This window comes from Bufo bufo, chromosome 3 (genome assembly GCF_905171765.1).
Source record: "Bufo bufo chromosome 3, aBufBuf1.1, whole genome shotgun sequence".
In the NCBI taxonomy this organism is placed as follows: domain Eukaryota; kingdom Metazoa; phylum Chordata; class Amphibia; order Anura; family Bufonidae; genus Bufo; species Bufo bufo.
In genome coordinates, this window is record NC_053391.1 from 140335293 (window position 1) to 140358504 (window position 23212).

The following is a 23212-nucleotide window of genomic DNA, read 5'->3' on the forward strand; positions in this document are numbered from 1 at the left end:
CTACTGTATCTCAATATGCCTCCTACTTTAGAGACATAAAGTGTTTTTCTGTTGAAGTACATAGGAATTGGAGGAATTTTTCATCAAATTCAGTGTGTATGGAGGTATTCTTCCCTAAAATATAGCATTTATGTACATAAGGGACACCACAAATTGTGTACTACCACATAAAGATGCTGTGTGGCTCAATTCTAAGGAGCATTTTATCATCCACACACTGCTGCACAGACTCTGAACACACGGTTCTATAAAAACAATGGTTGTTCCCAAGACTGCAATACTGGACTTTCCAGATACTAATTGTGTCTCCTGATACTCAGATACCCTTCAAGCTAATAGTAGGTGTTAACAAACTTACCTGTCCGGGCTCCAGCGATGAGATGTCCAGCTTTGGTGCTGCTGAGTTGGGAGAGACGCGCTGTTAAGCCATGGCCCCTGGTGACACAACTGCCTGCTTAGCATCAGGATTCAATGCTCTTTCTCCCCACAGCGGGCATGTGCTGGAGGAGACTTGCCGTGGGCTGATTGCTCAGCTGTTTTATTACTGTGTACTAGTGTTCTGACTAATAGAGTGCTAAGGGTACTTTCACACTAGCGGTTTTCTTTTCCGGAACTGAGTTCCGTCAAAAGGGCTCAATGCCGGAAAAAAACTGATCAGTTATATCCCCATGCATTCTGAATGGAGAGCATTCCGTTCAGGATGCATCAGGATGTCTTCAGTTCAGTCTTTTTGACTGATCAGGCAAAAGATAAAACAGTAGCATACTAAGGTTTTATCTCCGGTCAAAAAAACTGAAGACTTGCCTGAATGCCGGATTCAGCATTTTTTTCCATAGGAATGTATTAGTGCCGAATCCGGCATTCAAAATACCGGAATGGTGAAAAAAATAAATGCCGTATCCGTTTTGCCGGATGACACCGGAAAGACAGATCTGGCATTTCAATGCATTTTTCTGACTGATCAGGCATTTTTAAGACTGATCAGGATCCTGATCAGTCTTACAAATGCCATTAGGGCTCTTTCACACCTGCGTTCTTTTCTTCCGGCATAGAGATCCGTCGTCGGGGCTCTATGCCGGAAGAATCCTGATCAGTTTTATCCTAATGCATTCTGAATGGAGAGAAATCCGTTCAGGATGCATCAGGATGTCTTCAGTTCCGGACCGGAACGTTTTTTGGCCGGAGAAAATACCGCAGCATGCTGCGCTTTTTGCTCCGGCCAAAAATCCTGAACACTTGCCGCAAGGCCGGATCCGGAATGAATGCCCATTGAAAGGCATTAATCCGGATCCGGCCTTAAGCTAAACGTCGTTTCGGCGCATTGCCGGATCCGACGTTCAGCTTTTTCTGAATGGTTAAAGTCCTGGCAGCCACGCTAAAGTCCTGGCAGCCATGGTAAAGTGTAGTGGGGAGCGGGGGAGCAGTATACTTACCGTCCGTGCGGCTCCCCGGGCGCTCCAGAGTGACGTCAGGGCGCCCCAGGCGCATGGATGACGTGGTCGCATGGCACGTCATCCATGCGCATGGGGCGCTCTGACGTCATTCTGGAGCGCCCCGGGAGCCGCACGGACTGTAAGTATACCGCTCCCCACTACTACTATGGCAACCAGGACTTTAATAGCTTCCTGGGTGCCATAGTAACACTGAACGCATTTTGAAGACGGATCCGTCTTCAAATGCTTTCAGTTCACTTGCGATCCGGCGTGTAATTCCGGCAAGTGGAGTACACGCCGGATCCGGACAACGCAAGTGTGAAAGAGCCCTTAGTTGGCATACGTTTTGCCGGATCTGGCAGGCAGTTCCGGCGATGGAACTGCTTGCCGGATCACTCTGCCGCAAGTGTTAAAGTAGCCTAAGTCATGACTTATCAGGTTCTGATGCTGGGACTCGGTGCCCTATTTAAACCCCTTCCTGGTCATATACCAGTGTCAGTGATAGTCTCTGACTCACTAGTTGTGTTCCTGGTTCATGGTTCTTGTTTGTATTGGATTGCTCATTGCTATGACCCAGCCATGTCTTCTGACCACTCTCTGTCTCTCATTTGGTACTGTGTTGTCCATCTGGTTATGATCTTAGCTCCTCTTCTTGCAACTCTCTGTCTCTCATTTGGTACTGCATAGCTTGTCTAGTTCTGACCCATTTACATATGACCCTGTTTTTGTGTTGTTTTGTCTCTTGGTGTTTGTCTGTGTCTGCAGGAAAGTAGCACAGGGACTGTCGACCAGCTGCAGTCTTGCTACTTAGGGCTTGCACTGTAGGTAGGGAAGGCGTGCTAGGTTCTAGATTAGGGCTCACTTTCTGTGTTTGTCCCTTGCTACAGGTGTTACAGTAGGATTGAATTGGCGAACAACTGGATGGTTTCAACAATAATATTATGAAATATGTATCAGCACTTGCAGACATCAAATACACAGAAATAACTCACCAACAGATGACAGGAAACAAATGATGATGGCAATGGATGTTGAAGATAGAGATGTCCTTGCGGTTCGCCCAGTGGTCGTTTCGCATTCGAACTTTGTGCGTTCGTGATTCGCCGGACATGCGAACATATGGCGATATCCACCGACGCCATATTCTTTTGCATTGCGCCAAACTTTGACCCATGACACATCCTTCAGGTGGAACAGGAAAGTCAATTGAGACGTTTCTGCACATAGACACACCCCCACCCTATCACAGAACCTGATCTGACAGCCATTTTACATTCTGTGTTTTGTCAGTGTAGGCAGAGGTTGCTTTGTGGAGCAGGGACAGGCTGTTAGAGACACCAAACGCTAGCTAATAGGGCCACAAAAGTCCTGTTAAGGACTGGTATAGGTGTGCTATAGATTGGTGTGATATACTGAGGGGTCTGATATACTTATAATATACTTTCTAACATAGAAATTATATTATAGTGCATTTGTATTGTGCAGCATTTGTGTGCGGTTCTGCTGTGATACCGCAGCTATACAGAGGGACAAACGCTATTGGAACAACTAATTGCAACGGGTGTGATATACCTGTTGCCACAAAAAAAACTGATTGAGGGGTGTAATATACCTATAATATACTTTCTAACATAGAAATTATATAGTGCATTTGAATTGTGCAGCAGTTGTGTGCGGTTCTGCTGCAATACCGCAGCTATATATAGGGACATTCGCTATTGGAACAACTAATTACAACGGCTGTGATATACCTGTTGCCCCAAAAAAACTGATTGAGGGGTGTGATATACCTATACTGTAATATACTTTCTAACATAGAAAGTATATAGTGCATTTGTAATGTGCAGCAGTTGTGTGCGGTTCTGCTGCGATACCACAGCTATATAGAGGGACAAGCGCTATTGGAACAACTAATTGCAACGGGTGTGATATTCCTGTTGCCCAAAAAAATAAAAAAAATAAACTGATTAAGAGGATTGATACACCTGCTTCCCCAAAATACTAATTGAGGGCTGCGATATACCTGCTTCCACAAAATACTGATTAAGGGGATTGATATACCTGCTTCCACAAAATACTGATTGAGGGCTGCGATATACCTGCCTCCACAAAATACTGTTTAAGGGGATTGATATACCTGCTTCCACCAAATATTGATTGAGGCCTGCGAGATACCTGCTTCCACAAAATACTGATTAAGGGGTTTGATATACCTGCTTCCACAAAATATTGATTGAGGCCTGAGATATACCTGCTTCCACAAAATACTTATTAAGGGGTTTGATATAACTGTTTCCACCAAATATTGATTGAGGCCTGCGATATACCTGCTTCTACGAAATATTGATTGATGCCTGAGATATACCTGCTTCCACAAAATACTTATTAAGGGGTTTGATATAACTGTTTCCACCAAATATTGATTGAGGCCTGCGATATACCTGCTTCTACAAATACTGCTCTACTCTAGGTACTTAGGCACAGGGTCATTTTGAAAATATCAGGCAGAGGAAGAGGCAGGCCATTTCGCAGGGGTGGTAGGGGTCGGGAAGGTGCACCAGGCGGGAGCCAAAGTGGGAAGTTGGAGAAGGAGTGTGCGATTACTTCAAAGGATGCATCAGAGTTGGTTGAGTGGTTCATTCAGCCTTCTGCATCCTCCTTAACCTCTGTATCTGCACCATCCTCACTCTCTGCTGTGTGCACCCCCAAAGACACCACCACCATAGCTCCTCCAATCGAGTCAGAGGAATTATTTTCCCATCCATTCCCAGATCTTACCGATGCGCAGCCATTCTTGACATCGGATGAGGAAGAGGAGGTAGCAACGGCCGCCACCCAGCGGTCTGACGACAGTACCCAGATCAGCACAAGGAGGGAGGTCCCCGCTGTTGCTGCCTACTCCGAGATCTCAAATGTCAGTGGTGGTGAAGGTGACAATGATGAAGTGTCGATGAACGTCATGTGGGTGCCCACAAGAGAGGAAGAGGAGGAGAGTTCAGAGGGAGAGACGAAGCAGCAGAGAGGGAGGAGAAGCAGGCAGAGCTCGCAGGGCACAGGAGGCAAAAAGCAGACTGCAAATGTATCTGGAGCAAGCCATCCACCATGCACGGTCGCTTCTGGCGCTCCCAGGACTCCGGCACGTGGCTCCGCAGTGAGGGCTTTTTTTTAACGTGTCAGCTGCTGACAATAGTGTTGCCATCTGCAGTCTGTGCTGTCAATGCATAAGTTGCGGTAAGACCAACACTCACCTAGCGACGACCGCCTTAAGAAGGTACCTTGCCTCCCATCACCGAGCCCAGTGGGTGCAATTCCGTCAGAACCCACAAAGCCACACTCCCGGCACTCCACGTCCTGCCTCTTCTCCTTTTCCTTCTCCTCTCTTCTCCCATATGTCCTCCACTCCACCTTCCACCGTGCCATCGTAGTGTTCATCTGGCAGAAGGCAGGCTTCCGTGGCCCAGTTGTTCGAGCGTAAAAAGTTGATGACGCCGGATAACCCTCTTGCCCAACGGCTGACCGCTGGCTTCTTCAGAACTGCTAGCCCACCAACTACTTCCATATAAACTGGTTGACTCAGAGACTTTTAGAAAATTTGTGGCCATTGGCACACCGCAAAGAAGGTCCCCGGAAGTAAATATTTCTCCCAGAAGGGCATCCCGGAGCTTTATGGCCACGTTCAGCAGCAAGTGAATACAGGGAGTGCAGAATTATTAGGCAAATGAGTATTTTGACCACATCATCCTCTTTATGCATGTTGTCTTACTCCAAGCTGTATAGGCTCGAAAGCCTACTACCAATTAAGCATATTAGGTGATGTGCATCTCTGTAATGAGAAGGGGTGTGGTCTAATGACATCAACACCCTATATCAGGTGTGCATAATTATTAGGCAACTTCCTTTCCTTTGGCAAAATGGGTCAAAAGAAGGACTTGACAGGCTCAGAAAAGTCAAAAATAGTGAGATATCTTGCAGAGGGATGCAGCACTCTTAAAATTGCAAAGCTTCTGAAGCGTGATCATCGAACAATCAAGTGTTTCATTCAAAATAGTCAACAGGGTCGCAAGAAGCGTGTGGAAAAACCAAGGTGCAAAATAACTGCCCATGAACTGAGAAAAGTCAAGCGTGCAGCTGCCAAGATGCCACTTGCCACCAGTTTGGCCATATTTCCGAGCTGCAACATCACTGGAGTGCCCAAAAGCACAAGGTGTGCAATACTCAGAGACATGGCCAAGGTAAGAAAGGCTGAAAGACGACCACCACTGAACAAGACACACAAGCTGAAATGTCAAGACTGGGCCAAGAAATATCTCAAGACTGATTTTTCTAAGGTTTTATGGACTGATGAAATGAGAGTGAGTCTTGATGGGCCAGATGGATGGGCCCGTGGCTGGATTGGTAAAGGGCAGAGAGCTCCAGTCCGACTTAGACGCCAGCAAGGTGGAGGTGGAGTACTGGTTTGGGCTGGTATCATCAAAGATGAGCTTGTGGGGCCTTTTCGGGTTGAGGATGGAGTCAAGCTCAACTCCCAGTCCTACTGACAGTTTCTGGAAGACACCTTCTTCAAGCAGTGGTACAGGAAGAAGTCTGCATCCTTCAAGAAAAACATGATTTTCATGCAGGACAATGCTCCATCACACGCGTCCAAGTACTCCACAGCGTGGCTGGCAAGAAAGGGTTTAAAAGAAGAAAATCTAATGACATGGCCTCCTTGTTCACCTGATCTGAACCCCATTGAGAACCTGTGGTCCATCATCAAATGTGAGATTTACAAGGAGGGAAAACAGTACACCTCTCTGAACAGTGTCTGGGAGGCTGTGGTTGCTGCTGCACGCAATGTTGATGGTGAACAGATCAAAACACTGACAGAATCCATGGATGGCAGGCTTTTGAGTGTCCTTGCAAAGAAAGGTGGCTATATTGGTCACTGATTTGTTTTTGTTTTGTTTTTGAATGTCAGAAATGTATATTTGTGAATGTTGAGATGTTATATTGGTTTCACTGGTAAAAATAAATAATTGAAATGGGTATATATTTGTTTTTTGTCAAGTTGCCTAATAATTATGCACAGTAATAGTCACCTGCACACACAGATATCCCCCTAAAATAGATAAAACTTAAAACAAACTAAAAACTACTTCCAAAAATATTCAGCTTTGATATTAATGAGTTTTTTGGGTTCATTGAGAACATGGTTGTTGTTCAATAATAAAATTAATCCTCAAAAATACAACTTGCCTAATAATTCTGCACTCCCTGTATATATATATATAGATAGAACATTCGTCGCCAGGCTAAATGATAGATTCCCACAGGAAAGACTTGTTTCAAGTCCTTCCCATTTAACATATGGTCTAACAAAGTTCCTAGATCCCTGTTGTTTGTCTAAATAGTCTTACCAAAATCATATGTGTGAAAATAGTCCAGGATGGGGCGGAAGGATACAATAATCTCTTCTAGGTTATATCCTTGAATGGATTTGACCATTCTTGAAGTCATGTGATGTGTAGAAGGGGGCAGAATGTGTTTAGCATTCCATATTGATGTATAGGATTAGACATGCCCATCCTGATATCATGAGGTTTCCTCTGAACAGAAGTGATGTATATAACTTATGTTCCTATTTTGATATCCTAACCTAATAGCTTTGTTATGCGACAAGTTTTTTCCACTCACATGCATTGTTAAGCTTGTAATGCTTTATATCAATGCTGAATATATTCATTTGCATGTATCATTGTGTTTATTTACTTATTTATGTTTAAACATTGTAACCAATAAATCTGCAAATTTTTATAATCATTAACGTCATCTCACGTCAAAAGAACTTATTAGAGTTGAGCGGACATCTGGATGTTCGGGTTTGACGGGTTTGGCCGAACTTGAGAAAAAAGTTCGAGTTCGGGACCCGAACTTGACCCCGAACCCGGACCCCATTGAAGTCAATGGGGACCCTAACTTTTGAGCACTAAAATGGCTGTAAAAATGTCATGGAAAGGGCTAGAGGGCTGCAAATGGCATCAAAATGTGGTTAAGTGCATGGCAAGTGTTCTGAAAACAAATGTGGATAGGGAAATGACTTTAAATAACATAAAATAGGTAAAAATAAAAAATAATAATCTTGATTTAGGAGGACGAGGTCCATCTGGTGTAGGAGGTTGAGGAGGCGGTGGATGTGGCGGTGTAGGTGGAAGCGGCGGTGGAGGAAGAGGTAGCCTACACTGCTTTTTGGTTTTAAATGTTATTTTTAAAATTAGGGTACACCCCAAAACATTGGGAAATATAACCTGTGATAACCCCCTCCAGTCATGCTAAACACACGTTCAGACAATACACTGGCTGCAGGGCAGACCAGCACCTCCAAGGGGTAAAAGGCAAGCTCAGGCCATGTGCCCAATTTGGAGACCCAGAGGTTGCAGGGGCTGACCCCTGTCAGTTAGTTCGTGTAGGCGTGAGCACACTTACTGCCCCACCATGTCGCACGTCCCCGTGATGTTCACAATCCAATTTGATATCTGCTCTATCAACTTTCAATGTTCTTTTATGCGCCTACCATGGTGATCACGGGTGGCGGGGAATCAGGGTTCCAGGCCAGAGAGGGAGCGTGAGAAAGAGAGACCACATCCAAGGGAGGATTCATTTTTTCAAATTTAAAATTATAGAGTTGAAATATGGGAGAAATTATTAAAGCATAAAAGTGTGACAACTTTTCAAAGTTTAAGCATTGAATGAAAGGATGTTGCGCGCATTAATTACGGAATAATTTGTTAAATTTTATTCCCTGTCACCTATGCATAGCAGGTGTTTATTCCCGTCTAAAATTGTATAATGTCAACCCAAGAATGTAACAGAAAAATTATTGAAATTTATTAAGCTGTCAACTAGGTAGAGGAGGGGTATATTACACCCAAAAATTGGTGAATTTCACAAAAAAATTGAACTGACAAATTTTATTTTTTTAAACCCGTCTACTAGGTATAGCAGCGGTACATCACACCCAAAAATTTGTGAATTTCACCGGAAAATGTAACTGACTATTTTTTTTTTTTTTTTACCTGTCTACTAGGTACAGCAGTGGTACATCACACCGAAAAATTGGTGAATTTCACCAGAATATGTAACTGACAATTTTTTTATTTTTTTTAACGGTCTACTAGGTATAGCAGTGGTACAATACACACCAAAATTGGTGAATTTCACCATAATATATATCTGAATTTTTTTTTATATTTTTTAACGGTCTACTAGGTTTAGCAGTGGTACTATACACACCAAAATTGGTGAATTTCACCCAAAAATGTAAGTGACAAATTTTTTTTTGTTTAACTGGCCTACTAGGTATAGCAGTGGTACTATATACCCAAAAATTTGTTAATTTCACCCGAAAATGTAAATGACAATTTTTTTTTTTAACCGGCCTACTAGGTATAGCAGTGGTATTATACACCCAAAAATTGGTGAATTTCACCCGAAAATGTAAATGACAATTATTTTTTTTTTTAACCGGCCTACTATGTCTAGCAGTGGTACTATACATCCAAAAATTGGTGAATTTCACCCGAAAATGTAAATGACAATTTTTTTTATTTTTTAAACCTGTCTACTTGGTATAGCAGTGGTACTATACACCCAAAAATTGCTGAATTTTACCAGAAAATGTAACTGACAAAGTAGTAAAATGAAATGAAATAAAATACGTACAAATATAAAAAAAAATGTGATTTATGAGGTGCAGTTCCATATGGAGTAGGAGTTTGAGGAGGCGGTAGACGTAGCGGTGTAGGTGGAAGCGGCGGTGGAGGAGGACGAGGTAGCCAACACAGGTTTTTGGTTTTAATTATGATTTTTTTAATTAGGGTATAACTCTAAAAGAGTGTGAAATATCCAAAATACAAGAACGAGCAATTGCGCTGCAGTATAACAATGGCTGGTTAGTGCCGGTATACATGTCTATTCTGCACAAGGTACAGACAAGCCCTTAAGGGATCCATGACTGGTTCATTTTAATGAACGTGAGCTTGTCCACATTGGCTGTGGACAGGCGGCTGCGCTTGTCTGTGATGACGCCCCCTGCGGTGCTAAACACACGTTCAGATAATACACTGACTGCAGGGCAGGCCAGCAACTCCAAGGCGTAAAGGGCAAGCTCAGGCCATGTGCCCAATTTGGAGACCCAGAAGTTGAAGGGGGCAGACCCGTAATTCAGTACGTGTAGGCGTGTGCACACATACTGCTCCACCATGTTGGTGAAATGCTGCCTCCTGCTGAGACGTTCCATATCAGCTGGTGATGCTGGTTGTTGTGGCATGCTAACAAAGCTTTTCCACATTTCGGCCATGCTAACCCTGCCTTCTGAGGTGCTGGCGGTGCCCCAGCTGCGTTGGCGACCTCTACCTCGCCCTCTGCCTTCGCCTTGTGCTTCCACTGTGCCCCCGCTGTCAGGTGGAAATGCCATCAGCAGCACGTCTACCAGCGTGCGCTTGTACTCGCACATCTTACGATCATGCTCCAGTGACAGAATTAAGGACGGTACGTTGTCCTTGTAATGGGGATCAAGCAGCGTGGCCACCCAGTAATCAGCACAAGTTAGAATGTGGTCGTTGCGGAGACACTGCAGCATGTAATCACTCATGTGTGCCAGGCTGCACAGAGGCAACGAAAAGCTGTCCTCTGTGGGAGGTGTATCGTCTGTGTCCTCTGTATCCCTCCAGCCACGCAGTGATGGCCATGAGCTGGTCTGGGTGCCACCCTGCTGTGAACATTGTTCCTCCTCCTCCATCTCCTCCTCCTCATGCTCCACCTCGTCATGCTCCAGAACTGTGCCCTGGCTGGACAATTGTGTGCCATGGGTTTGTGGGTGCAGGAACCCACCCTCGGAGCCAGTTGGGAATGACTGGCCAGAAACCCTACAAAATTATCCCTCTTTCTCCTCCTCCTCCTGTGCCACATCCTCTTCCATCATCGCCAGAAGCGTTTTTTCAAGGAGGCATAGAAAAGGGATAGTAACGCTGAGAACGGAGTTATCGGCACTGGCCATGTTGGTGGAGAACTCGAAACAGCGCAACAAGGAACACAGGTCTCGCATAGAGGCCCAGTCATTGGTGGTGAAGTGGTGCTGTTCCGCCAAGAGACTCACCCGTGCGTGCTGCAGCTGAAACTCCACTATCGCCTGCTGCTGCTCGCACAGTCTGGCCAGCATGTGAAAGGTGGAGTTCCACCTTGTGGGCACGTCACATATGAGGCGGTGAGCAGGAAGGCCGAAGTTACGCTGCAGCGCTGACAGGCGAGCAGCAGCAGGGTGAGAACGCCGAAAGCGCGCACAGACGGCCCGCACTTTATGCAGCAGCTCTGACATATCGGGGTAATTTTTAAGGAATCTATGCACCACCAAATTCAGCACATGCTCCAGGCAAGGGATGTGGGTCAAACTGGCTAGTCCCAGACCTGCTACGAGATTTCGCCCATTATCGCACACCACCAGGCCGGGCTTGAGGCTGACTGGCACAAACCACTCATCGGTCTGTTGTTCAAGGCCCGTCCACAGCTCATGCGCGGTGTGGGGTTTGTCCCCCAAACAGATAAGTTTTAAAACTGCCTGCTGTCATTTAATCCTGGCTGTGCTGAAGTTGGTGGTGAAGGTGTTACGCTGACCGGATGAGGAGCTGGTAGAGGATGAGGAAGCAGAGTAGGAGGAGGAAGCAACAGGAGGCAAACTGAAGCGCCCTGCAATCCTCGGTGGTGGAAGGACATGCGCCAAACTGCTATCGCCTCAGGTCCAGCCACCACTGTATTTACCCAGTGTGCTGTTATGGGGATATAACGGCCCTGACCGTGCTTACTGGTCCACGTATCCATAGTTAGGTGGACCTTGCCACAGATGGCGTTGCGCAGTGCACACCTGATTTTGTCCCCTACTTGGTTGTGCAGGGAAGAGATGGCTCGTCTTGAAAAGTAGTGGCAGCTGGGCACGACGTACTGTGGCATAGCCACCGCCATAAGGCCTTTAAAACTATCCGTCTCCACCAGACAGAATGACAGCATTTCAAAGGCAAGTAATTTAGAAATGCTGGCATTCAGGGCTAGGGATCGCGGGTGGGTAGGAGGGTATTTCCTCTTCCTCTCCAGCGTTTGGGATATGGAGAGCTGAACGTTTCCGTGGGACATTGTGGAGATGCTTGGTGACCCAGGTGTTGGTGTTGCTGGCAGATCCTCTGTTTGCGGGGTGGCAGGTGGCATTGTCACTCTAGAGGTGGATGAAGAGGCCGAGACTGCAGCAGAAGAGGAAGCAGGAGGAGCCAGAGACCTTTCTTGGTTTTTGAGGTGTCTACTCCACTGCAGCTCGTGCTTTGCACTTAAATGCCTGGTCATACAGGTTGTGCTCAGGTGAGAACGTTTATGCCTCGCTTTAGGCTCTGATTGCACAGCGTGCAAACCACTCGTGTCTTGTCATCAGCACATTGTCTGAAGAACTGCGACACCAGGGAACTCCTTGGAGCTGGCTTTGGTGTGCTCGGTCCCTTGCTGCGGTGGGCAGTAGCAAGCGTACTGTCTAGAGGACGGCTGCTCCGCTTTTGCACCCTGCTCCCTCTTCTGCTGTGCTGGTGGCTCTGTGCGACCACCGCCTCTTCCTCCGAACTACATAGGTCACTCGCATGACCTTGATTCCATGTGGGGTCGAGGACCTCATCGTCCTCCACATCATCTTCCACCCAGTCATCACCCCTGCCTTCCTTGTCGGTCTGCACACTTTCAAAAGCCCCAGCAGTTGGCACCTGTGTTTCATCATCATCCGAGACGTGCTGCGATTGTCCTCCCATATACTCATCTTGAAAGATGAGTGGTTGGGCATCGGTGCACTCAATCTCTTCCACTTTTGGTGCAGGGTTAGGTGGATGGCCCTGAGAAACCCTGCTAACAGAGTCATCAAAAAGCAGAAGAGACTGCTGCATGACTTGGGGCTCAGACTGCTTAGCTGATTTGCAAGGGGGTGAGGTGAAAGACTGATGGGCATCAGCTGCAGGTGCCAACTGTGGTCTTTCAGCAGGAGACTGGGTGGGAGACAATGTGAAGGAACTGGATCCACTGTCAGCAACCCAATCTACTATCGCCTGTACTTGTTCAGGCCTCACCATTCGTAGAGCCACATTAGGCCCGACCAAATACCGCTGCAGGTTCTGTCGCCTACTCGCACCTGAGGAAGGGGTTTCACTTGTGCGTGTAGCTGGCACAAATCGACCACGTCCTCTCCCTGCAACAGGCGCTCCACCAGCAGCACCATGACCTGGGCCACGTCCCTTATTTGACGCTCTCCTCATATTTCTTGAATTTAGGATCTTGCCCTAAATGGTTGGTTAATTAATAGTAGGATAGAACGACAGTATGTAAAGGGTGTATCTCACACGGCCTGAACCAAAAATTGGTGCACCAAATGGCGGTATTTCAAATCTCTGAATCTAACCCAAATGTATTAAGGGTGTATCTCACAATGACATATGCAGCAAAGGCTTCCAAATAAACTTTTTTTGCCCAAACGGGTGTTTGTTTAATAACTCAATATGGCAGCAGTATATAACCCAGGAATTTCAAACGTGCTTATGATGCAAGGCCTGAAATAGTGTATTTTGCCCAAGAAAGGGTGCTTTATTAATTAAAGAATATAAGCCCTGCATATACAGGGTGTATCTCACACTGCCTGACCCACTGTAGGCCTGAATTAAAGATTTATTTGCCCAAAATGGCTGTCTTTCAAATGCCTGAATCAAACCCCTGTATGTAAAGGGTGTATCTCACACGACCTGACCCACTGTAGGCCTGAATTAAAGATTTCTTTGCCCAAAATGGCTGTATTTCAAATGCCTGAATCAAACCCCTGTATGTAAAGGGTGTATCTCACACGGCCTGAACCAACTGTAGGCCTGAATTAAATATTGGTGCACCAAATGGCGGTATTTCAAATTTCTGAATCTAACCCAAATGTATTAAGGGTGTATCTCACAATGACATCTGCATCAAAGGCTGCCAACTAAATTTTTTGCCCAAACGAGTGTTTGTTTAACAACTGAATTTGACAGCAGTATATAAGCCTGTAATTTCACACGTGCTGATGCTGCAATGCCTGAAAAGAGTGGTTTTTTAAAACCCCAGAAAATGATGGGTGTATTTCTAGCTTAAAAAGCTGTATATATTAAACTTGAATTTAACACTTGCAGATCAGGAAAATACAGTTTTTTGGCAAATAAGTGTGTTTTTAAAACCCCAGAATATGAAAGCTGTATATATTAAACTTGAATTTAACACTTGAAGATCAGGAAAATAGTGTTTTTTTGGTAAAAAAGTGTGTTTTTAAAATCCCAGAAAATAATGGCTGTATTTCTAGCTTAAATTGCACACTGACTAATCCAGATGTTGTATATTGCCAAAAAAGTGTTTTTTTGGTAACAGAATATAAAAGCTGTATATATTAAACTTGAATTTAACACTTGCAGATCAGGAAAATACAGTTTTTTATTGGGGGGGAAGTGTTGTTGTTGTTTTTTTTTTTAAATCCCAGAAAATGATGGCTGTAATTCTAGCTTAAATTGCACACTGACTAATCCAGATGTTGTATATTGCCCAAAAAATTGATTGATTTTCAATGTCCCAAAAGCTCAGATGCAGTGCTGGTGCACTGAGCTTGCATAAAATGGCCTCCGCTGCCGCCCACCTTACTGACTTATTAAAGTTTTTTTTTTTTTCGGTCTCTGGGCTCAGGGCAGGATAAAAAAATTGTGCCCTGCACCCACAAAACACAATGTATGTTAGATTCTGATTTTTAGCAAAGAGTCTCTCCTATTCTCTCCCTGAAATCACCAGCAGCATCCTCTCCCAACACTAAGCACAGCAGAGTGACGTGCAGCGCTAGGTGACTCCAGCTTATATAGAGGCTGGGTCACATGCTACACTGGCCAATCACAGCCATGCCATTAGTAGGCGTGACTGTGATGGCTTCTAAGTAGAGTTGAGCGAACACCTGGATGTTCGGGTTCGACGAGTTCGGCCGAACTTTCGAAAAATGTTCGGGTTCGGGATCCGAACTCGACCCGAACTTCATCCCGAACCCGAACCCCATAGAAGTCAATGGGGACCCGAACTTTTGGGCACTAAAAAGGCTGTAAAACACACCCGGAAAAGGCTAGAGGGCTGCAAAAGGCAGCAAAATGTAGTTAAATCCCCTGCAAACAAATGTAGATAGGGAAATGATGAGTTAACATAAAATAAATAAAAATTAAACAATATTAATTGGAGTGAGGTCCCATAGCACAGAATCAGGCTTCAAGTCACCCACCAATGGAGAAGGTCACTTACTATTATTTTGACCACAGCACCCAGACAAAGGAGAGAGGTCCCACAGCAGAGAACCAGGCATCATATCACCCACCACAGGAGTAGGCCACCATTTAGTTACTTTGACCCCTACACCCAGACGGAGGAGAGAGGTTACACAGCAGAGAATCAGGCATTTAGATCACCCACCACAGGAGTAGGCCACCATTGAATCAGACCCCGGCAACCATGTCAGATGGCACAAGCATAAGCTTTATATCAATCAGCACAGGAGAAGGCGACTTTGACAGACTTTGACCCCTACACCCGGACGGAGGAGAGAGGTTTCAAAGCAGAGAATCAGGCATTTAGATCACCCACCACAGGAGTAGGCCCCAATTTAATGGGACCCCGGCAAACATGTCAGATGGCACAACCATCAGCTTCATATCAATCAGCACAGGAGAAGGCGACTTTGAAAGACTTTGACCCCTACACCCAGACGGAGGAGAGAGGTTTCACAGCAGAGAATCAGGCATTTAGATCACCCACCACAGGAGTAGGCCCCCATTGAATCAGACCCTGGCAACCATGTCAGATGGCACAACCATCAGCTTTATATCAATCAGCACAGGAGAAGGCGACTTTGAAAGACTTTGACCCCTACACCCAGATGGAGGAGAGAGGTTTCACAGCAGAGAATCAGGCATCATATCAACCACCACAGGAGAAGCCACCATTTAGTTACTTTGACCCCTGCACCCAGGAAGAGGAGAGAGGCACCACAGCACATATTCTGGCATCATATCAGCCACCACAGGAGAAGCCACCATTGAGTTACTTTGACCCCCGCACCCAGGAAGAGGAGAGAGGCACCACAGCACATATTCTGGCATCATATCAGCCACCACAGGAGAAGCCACCATTGAGTTACTTTGACCCCCGCACCCAGGAAGAGGAGAGAGGCACCACAGCACATATTCTGGCATCATATCAGCCACCACAGGAGAAGCCACCATTGAGTTACTTTGACCCCTGCACCCAGGAAGAGGAGAGAGGCCCCACAGCACATATTCTGGCATCATATCAGCCACCACAGGAGAAGCCACCATTTAGTTACTTTGACCCCTTCACCCAAACAGAGGAGAGAGGTTCCACATCAGAGAATCAGGCATCATATCAACCACCACAGGAGTAGGCCACAATTTAATGGGACCCCGGCAACCATGTCAGATGGCACAACCATCAGCTTCATATCAATCAGCACAGGAGAAGGCGACTTTGAAAGACTTTGACCCCTACACCCAGACGGAGGAGAGAGGTTTCACAGCAGAGAATCAGGCATTTAGATCACCCACCACAGGAGTAGGCCCCCATTGAATCAGACCCTGGCAACCATGTCAGATGGCACAACCATCAGCTTTATATCAATCAGCACAGGAGAAGCCACCATTGAGTTACTTTGACCCCTGCACCCAGGAAGAGGAGAGAGGCCCCACAGCACATATTCTGGCATCATATCAGCCACCACAGGAGAAGCCACCATTGAGTTACTTTGACCCCCGCACCCAGGAAGAGGAGAGAGGCACCACAGCACATATTCTGGCATCATATCAGCCACCACAGGAGAAGCCACCATTGAGTTACTTTGACCCCTGCACCCAGGAAGAGGAGAGAGGCCCCACAGCACATATTCTGGCATCATACTAACCACCACAGGAGAAGCCACCATTGAGTTACTTTGACCCCTGCACCCAGGAAGAGGAGAGAGGCCCCACAGCACATATTCTGGCATCATATCAGCCACCACAGGAGAAGCCACCATTGAGTTACTTTGACCCCCGCACCCAGGAAGAGGAGAGAGGCACCACAGCACATATTCTGGCATCATATCAGCCACCACAGGAGAAGCCACCATTGAGTTACTTTGACCCCTGCACCCAGGAAGAGGAGAGAGGCCCCACAGCACATATTCTGGCATCATACTAACCACCACAGGAGAAGCCACCATTGAGTTACTTTGACCCCTGCACCCAGGAAGAGGAGAGAGGCCCCACAGCACATACTCTGGCATCATATCAGCCACCACAGGAGAAGCCACCATTGAGTTACTTTGACCCCCGCACCCAGGAAGAGGAGAGAGGCACCACAGCACATATTCTGGCATCATATCAGCCACCACAGGAGAAGCCACCATTGAGTTACTTTGACCCCCGCACCCAGGAAGAGGAGAGAGGCACCACAGCACATATTCAGGCATCATATCACACACCACAGGAGAAGGCCTCTTTCAGTGATTTAGGCCTTTGGACCCAGACAGAGGAGAGAGGCACCACAGCACATATTCTGGCATCATATCAGCCACCACAGGAGAAGCCACCATTGAGTTACTTTGACCCCTGCACCCAGGAAGAGGAGAGAGGCCCCACAGCACATATTCTGGCATCATATCAGCCACCACAGGAGAAGCCACCATTTAGTTACTTTGACCCCTGCACCCAGGAAGAGGAGAGAGGCACCACAGCACATATTCTGGCATCATATCAGCCACCACAGGAGAAGCCACCATTTAGTTACTTTGACCCCTTCACCCAAACAGAGGAGAGAGGTTCCACATCAGAGAATCAGGCATCATATCAACCACCACAGGAGTAGGCCACAATTTAATGGGACCCCGGCAACCATGTCAGATGGCACAACCATCAGCTTCATATCAATCAGCACAGGAGAAGGCGACTTTGAAAGACTTTGACCCCTACACCCAGACGGAGGAGAGAGGTTTCACAGCAGAGAATCAGGCATTTAGATCACCCACCACAGGAGTAGGCCCCCATTGAATCAGACCCTGGCAACCATGTCAGATGGCACAACCATCAGCTTTATATCAATCAGCACAGGAGAAGCCACCATTGAGTTACTTTGACCCCTGCACCCAGGAAGAGGAGAGAGGCCCCACAGCACATATTCTGGCATCATATCAGCCACCACAGGAGAAGCCACCATTGAGTTACTTTGACCCCCGCACCCAGGAAGAGGAGAGAGGCACCACAGCACATATTCTGGCATCATATCAGCCACCACAGGAGAAGCCACCATTGAGTTACTTTGACCCCTGCACCCAGGAAGAGGAGAGAGGCCCCACAGCACATATTCTGGCATCATACTAACCACCACAGGAGAAGCCACCATTGAGTTACTTTGACCCCTGCACCCAGGAAGAGGAGAGAGGCCCCACAGCACATATTCTGGCATCATATCAGCCACCACAGGAGAAGCCACCATTTAGTTACTTTGACCGCTGCACCCAGGAAGAGGAGAGAGGCACCACAGCACATATTCTGGCATCATATCAGCCACCACAGGAGAAGCCACCATTTAGTTACTTTGACCCCTTCACCCAAACAGAGGAGAGAGGTTCCACATCAGAGAATCAGGCATCATATCAACCACCACAGGAGTAGGCCACAATTTAGTTTATTTGACCCCTGCACCCAGGAAGAGGAGAGAGGCCCCACAGCACATATTCTGGCATCATTTCACACACCACAGGAGAAGGCCTCTTTCAGTGATTTAGGCCTTTGGACCCAGACAGAGGAGAGAGGTCAGAGATTAGCTTCATATCCCCCAGCACAGCAGAAGACCGCTTTATTTGACTTAGGCCTCAGCACCCAGACAGAAGACAGAGGTAGCATGGCAGAGGTTATGGCTTCATGTCACCCGTTAGTTTAACCGGCCGCTTTCATCTGGTTAGGCCCCGGCGCCCAGACAGAGAAGAGTTTCATTCAACTGTGGGTTTCATAAAATTTGTATCAAATAAAGAAGTGGCCCGTAGCACAACAAGACATGTTTTAGGCAGTTAATAAGGACTACTCTGCACAAGGGAGGGACAGGTCCTGTGGGATCCATGCCTGGTTCATCTTTATGAAGGTCAGCTTGTCCACGTTGGCTGTGGACAGGCGGCTGCGCTTGTCAGTAATGACGCCCCCTGCCGTGCTGAATACGCGTTCAGATAAAACGCTGGCCGCCGGGCAGGAAAGCACCTCCAAGGCATAACATGCTAACTCTGGCCACGTGGACAATTTCGAAACCCAGTAGTTGAATGGGGCCGAACCATCCGTCAGGATGTGGAGGGGTGTGCAGACATACTGTTCAACCATGTTAGTGAAATGCTGCCTCCTGCTAACACGTTCCGTATCAGGTGTCGGTGCAGATAGCTGTGGCGTGGAGACAAAACTTTTCCACATTTCTGCCATGCTAACCCTGCCCTCAGATGAGCTGGCCGTGACACAGCTGCGTTGGCGACCTCTTGCCACTCCTCTGCCTTCACCTTCCACCTGTTCCCCTGTGACATGTGGGAATGCTCTCAAGAGCGCCTCTATCAGCGTGCGCTTGTACTCGCGCATCTTACGGTCGCGCTCCAGTTCAGGAATTAAAGTGGGCACATTGTCTTTATACCGGGGATCCAGCAGGGTGGCCACCCAGTAGTCTGCACACGTTAAAACGTGGGCAACTCTGCTGTCGTTGCGCAGGCATTGGAGCATATATTCGCTCATGTGGGCCAGGCTACCCATGGGTAAGGACAAGCTGTCCTCTGTGGGAGGCGTATCGTCATCGTCCACCGTATCCCCCCAGCCACGCACCAGTGATGTGCAAGGTGGAGTTCCACCGGGTGGGCACGTCGCATATGAGGCGGTGAGCGGGAAGGCCGAAGTTCCGCTGTAGCGCAGACAGGCGAGCAACGGCAGGATGTGAACGGCGGAAGCGCGCACAGACGGCCCGCACTTTATGCAGCAGCTCTGACATGTTGGGGTAGTGGTGAATGAACCTCTGCACCACCAAGTTCAGCACATGCGCCAGGCAAGGGATGTGCGTCAAACCGGCTAGTCCCAGAGCTGCCACGAGATTTCGCCCATTATCGCATACCACCAGGCCTGGCTTGAGGCCCACCGGCAGAAACCACTCGTCGGTCTGTTGTTCAATACCCCGCCACAACTCCTTTGCGCTGTGGGGCCTGTCCCCCAAACATATGAGTTTCAGAATGGCCTGCTGACGTTTACCCCGGGCTGTGCTGAAGTTGGTGGTGAAGGTGTGTGGCTGACCGGATGAGCTGGTGGAAGCAGTGGAGGAGGAAGCCGAGTAGGAGGAGGAGGCTACAGGAGGCAGAGAATGATGCCCTGCGATCCTAGGGGGCGGAAGGACGTGCGCCAAGGAACTGTCCGCCGGGGGCCCAGCCGCCACTACATTCATCCAGTGTGCAGTTAGTGAGATATAGCGTCCCTGGCCGTGCTTACTGGTCCACGTATCTGTGGTTAGGTGGACCTTGCCACAAATGGCGTTGCGCAGTGCACACTTGATTTTATCGGACACTTGCATGTGCAGGGAAGGCACGGCTGTCTTGGAGAAGTAGTGGCGGCTGGGAACCACATACTGCGGGACAGCCATGGCCATCAGCTGTTTGAAGCTGTCTGTGTCCACCAGCCCGAATGACAGCATTTCAAAGGCCAGCAGTTTAGAAATGCTGGCGTTCAGGCCAAGGGCTCGAGGGTGACTCGGGGGGAATTTGCACTTCCTCTCTAAGGTTTGAGATATTGAGAGCTGAACGCTGCTGTGTGATATAGTGGAGACGCTAGTTGACGGTGGCGGTGGTGGTGGTGTCGGTGGCACATCCTCTGTTTGCTGCTCGGCAGGTGGCAACATTCCTCTCGAGGCGGAAGCCGAGGCAGCAGCGGTAGAGGGAGCAGGGGGAGCCTCAGCGAGTGCCTGGTTTTTAAGGTGTGTACCCCACTGCAGTTCATGCTTTGCATGTAGATGCCTGGTCATGCAGGTTGTGCTGAGGTTCAGAACGTTAATGCCTCGCCTCAGGCTCTGATGGCAGAGCGTGCAAGTCACTCGGGTCTTGTCGGTAGGACATTGTTTAAAGAAGTGCCATGCCAGGGAACTCTTTGAAGCTGCCTTTGTGGGGCTGGGTCCCTGTTGGCGATGTCCAGTAGCAGGCGAACTCTGGGGGCGGCGGCTCGTCTGCTTTGGCCCCCTGCTCCCTCTTTGGCTTCGCTGTTGTCTCGGTCTCACCACTACCTCTTCCTCTGAACTGTGAAAGTCATCGCCACGACCTTCAGTCCATGTGGGGTCTAAGACCTCATCGTCCTCTGCATCGTCTTCCACCCAGTCTCCCTCCCTGACCTCCTCCTGTTCAGTCTGCACACTGCAAAAAGACGCGGCAGTGGGCACCTGTGTTTCGTCATCATCAGAGAGTCGGTGACTCTGCTGTGGTGGTATTCCCATGTCCTCTTCATCTGGAGACATAAGTGGTTGTGCGTCAGTGCATGGTATGTCTTCCTCCACTGGGGAAGGGCTAGGTGGACGCCCCTGGGAAACCCTGGAAGCAGAGTCTTCAAACAGAAGAAGAGACTGCTGCATAACTTGTGGCTCAGACCGTTTCCCTGATATGCTTGGGGGTGATGTGACAGACTGATGGGCTTGGTTTTCAGGTGCCACCTGTGCGCTTTCCGCAGAAGACTGGGTGGAAGACCATGTGGTGAACGTGCTGGAAGCACTGTCGGCCACCCAATCGATTAATGCCTGTACCTGCTCAGGCCTTACCATCCTAAGAGCGGCATTGGGCCCCACGAGATATTGCGGTACATTCTGCCGGCTAGTTGAGGGAGTTCGTTCCCTACTGTGTGCGCCTGGGGCCGAACGGCCACGTCCTCTACCAGCAACAGAGGCTCCACGGACACCACCACGACCGCGTCCTCGTCCCTTAATAGTATTTTTCTTCATTGTTGCGATTCAACTCGCATCACAATGAAATATATTATTTTTTATAAGCAAAATTCCCTCACTGGAATACTTTCAGTCTTTTGACTGTATGGATTACAGATGGAATGACTGTTATATGTGAGTACCGCTTTCTTTGACAGATTCTAGTATGGGTACATATATGTTTTCCTAACCCCAGCACATTAGTTTGCTAATTCCAGATGTATGAAACGCAGGCCTAACTGTATCTAGTATATTGAACGCCAGATAAACTAACTTGGCCTTTTTTAAATAAAAAAAAAATCCCCTCACTGGAATACTTTCAGTCTTTTGACTGTATGGATTACAGATGGAATGACTGTTATATGTGAGTACCGCTTTCTTTGACAGATTCTAGTATGGGTACATATATGTTTTCCCAACCCCAGCACATTAGTTTGCTAATTCCAGATGTATGAAACGCAGGCCTAACTGTATCTAGTATATTGAACGCCAGATAAACTAACTTGGCCTTTTTTAAATAAAAAAAATCCCCTCACTGGAATACTTTCAGTCTTTTGACTGTATGGATTACAGATGGAATGACTGTTATATGTGAGTACCGCTTTCTTTGACAGATTCTAGTATGGGTACATATATGTTTTCCCAACCCCAGCACATTAGTTTGCTAATTCCAGATGTATGAAACGCAGGCCTAACTGTATCTAGTATATTGAACGCCAGATAAACTAACTTGGCCTTTTTTAAATAAAAAAAATTCCCTCTCTGGAATACTTTCAGTCTTTTGACTGTATGGATTACAGATGGAATGACTGTTATATGTGAGTACCGCTTTCTTTGACAGATTCTAGTATGGGTACATATATGTTTTCCCAACCCCAGCACATTAGTTTGCTAATTCCAGATGTATGAAACGCAGGCCTAACTGTATCTAGTATATTGAACGCCAGATAAACTAACTTGGCCTTTTTTAAATAAAAAAAATTCCCTCACTGGAATACTTTCAGTCTTTTGACTGTATGGATTACAGATGGAATGACTGTTATATGTGAGTACCGCTTTCTTTGACAGATTCTAGTATGGGTACATATATGTTTTCCCAACCCCAGCACATTAGTTTGCTAATTCCAGATGTATGAAACGCAGGCCTAACTGTATCTAGTATATTGAACGCCAGATAAACTAACTTGGCCTTTTTTAAATAAAAAAAATCCCCTCACTGGAATACTTTCAGTCTTTTGACTGTATGGATTACAGATGGAATGACTGTTATATGTGAGTACCGCTTTCTTTGACAGATTCTAGTATGGGTACATATATGTTTTCCCAACCCCAGCACATTAGTTTGCTAATTCCAGATGTATGAAACGCAGGCCTAACTGTATCTAGTATATTGAACGCCAGATAAACTAACTTGGCCTTTTTTAAATAAAAAAAAAATTCCCTCACTGGAATACTTTATGGCTTTTCACTGTATGGATTACAGGTGGACTGGTATTAGTAGGGGTGACACAAGCACACCCAAGTCCCTGATGTAGGATTTCTATGGCACAGACCACTATTACAAGTGATTAATGGACGTTGGGAGAGATTGTGCTGCAGCACTAGTCCCAAGATGGCCGCCGCCTATCAGCCCAGTAACATGTGCCACAAAATGGTCTGCACAACCTTTAAAAAAAATAGCCTTGGACTGTGCTGCTAAATCGCTATTGGTCTGAATC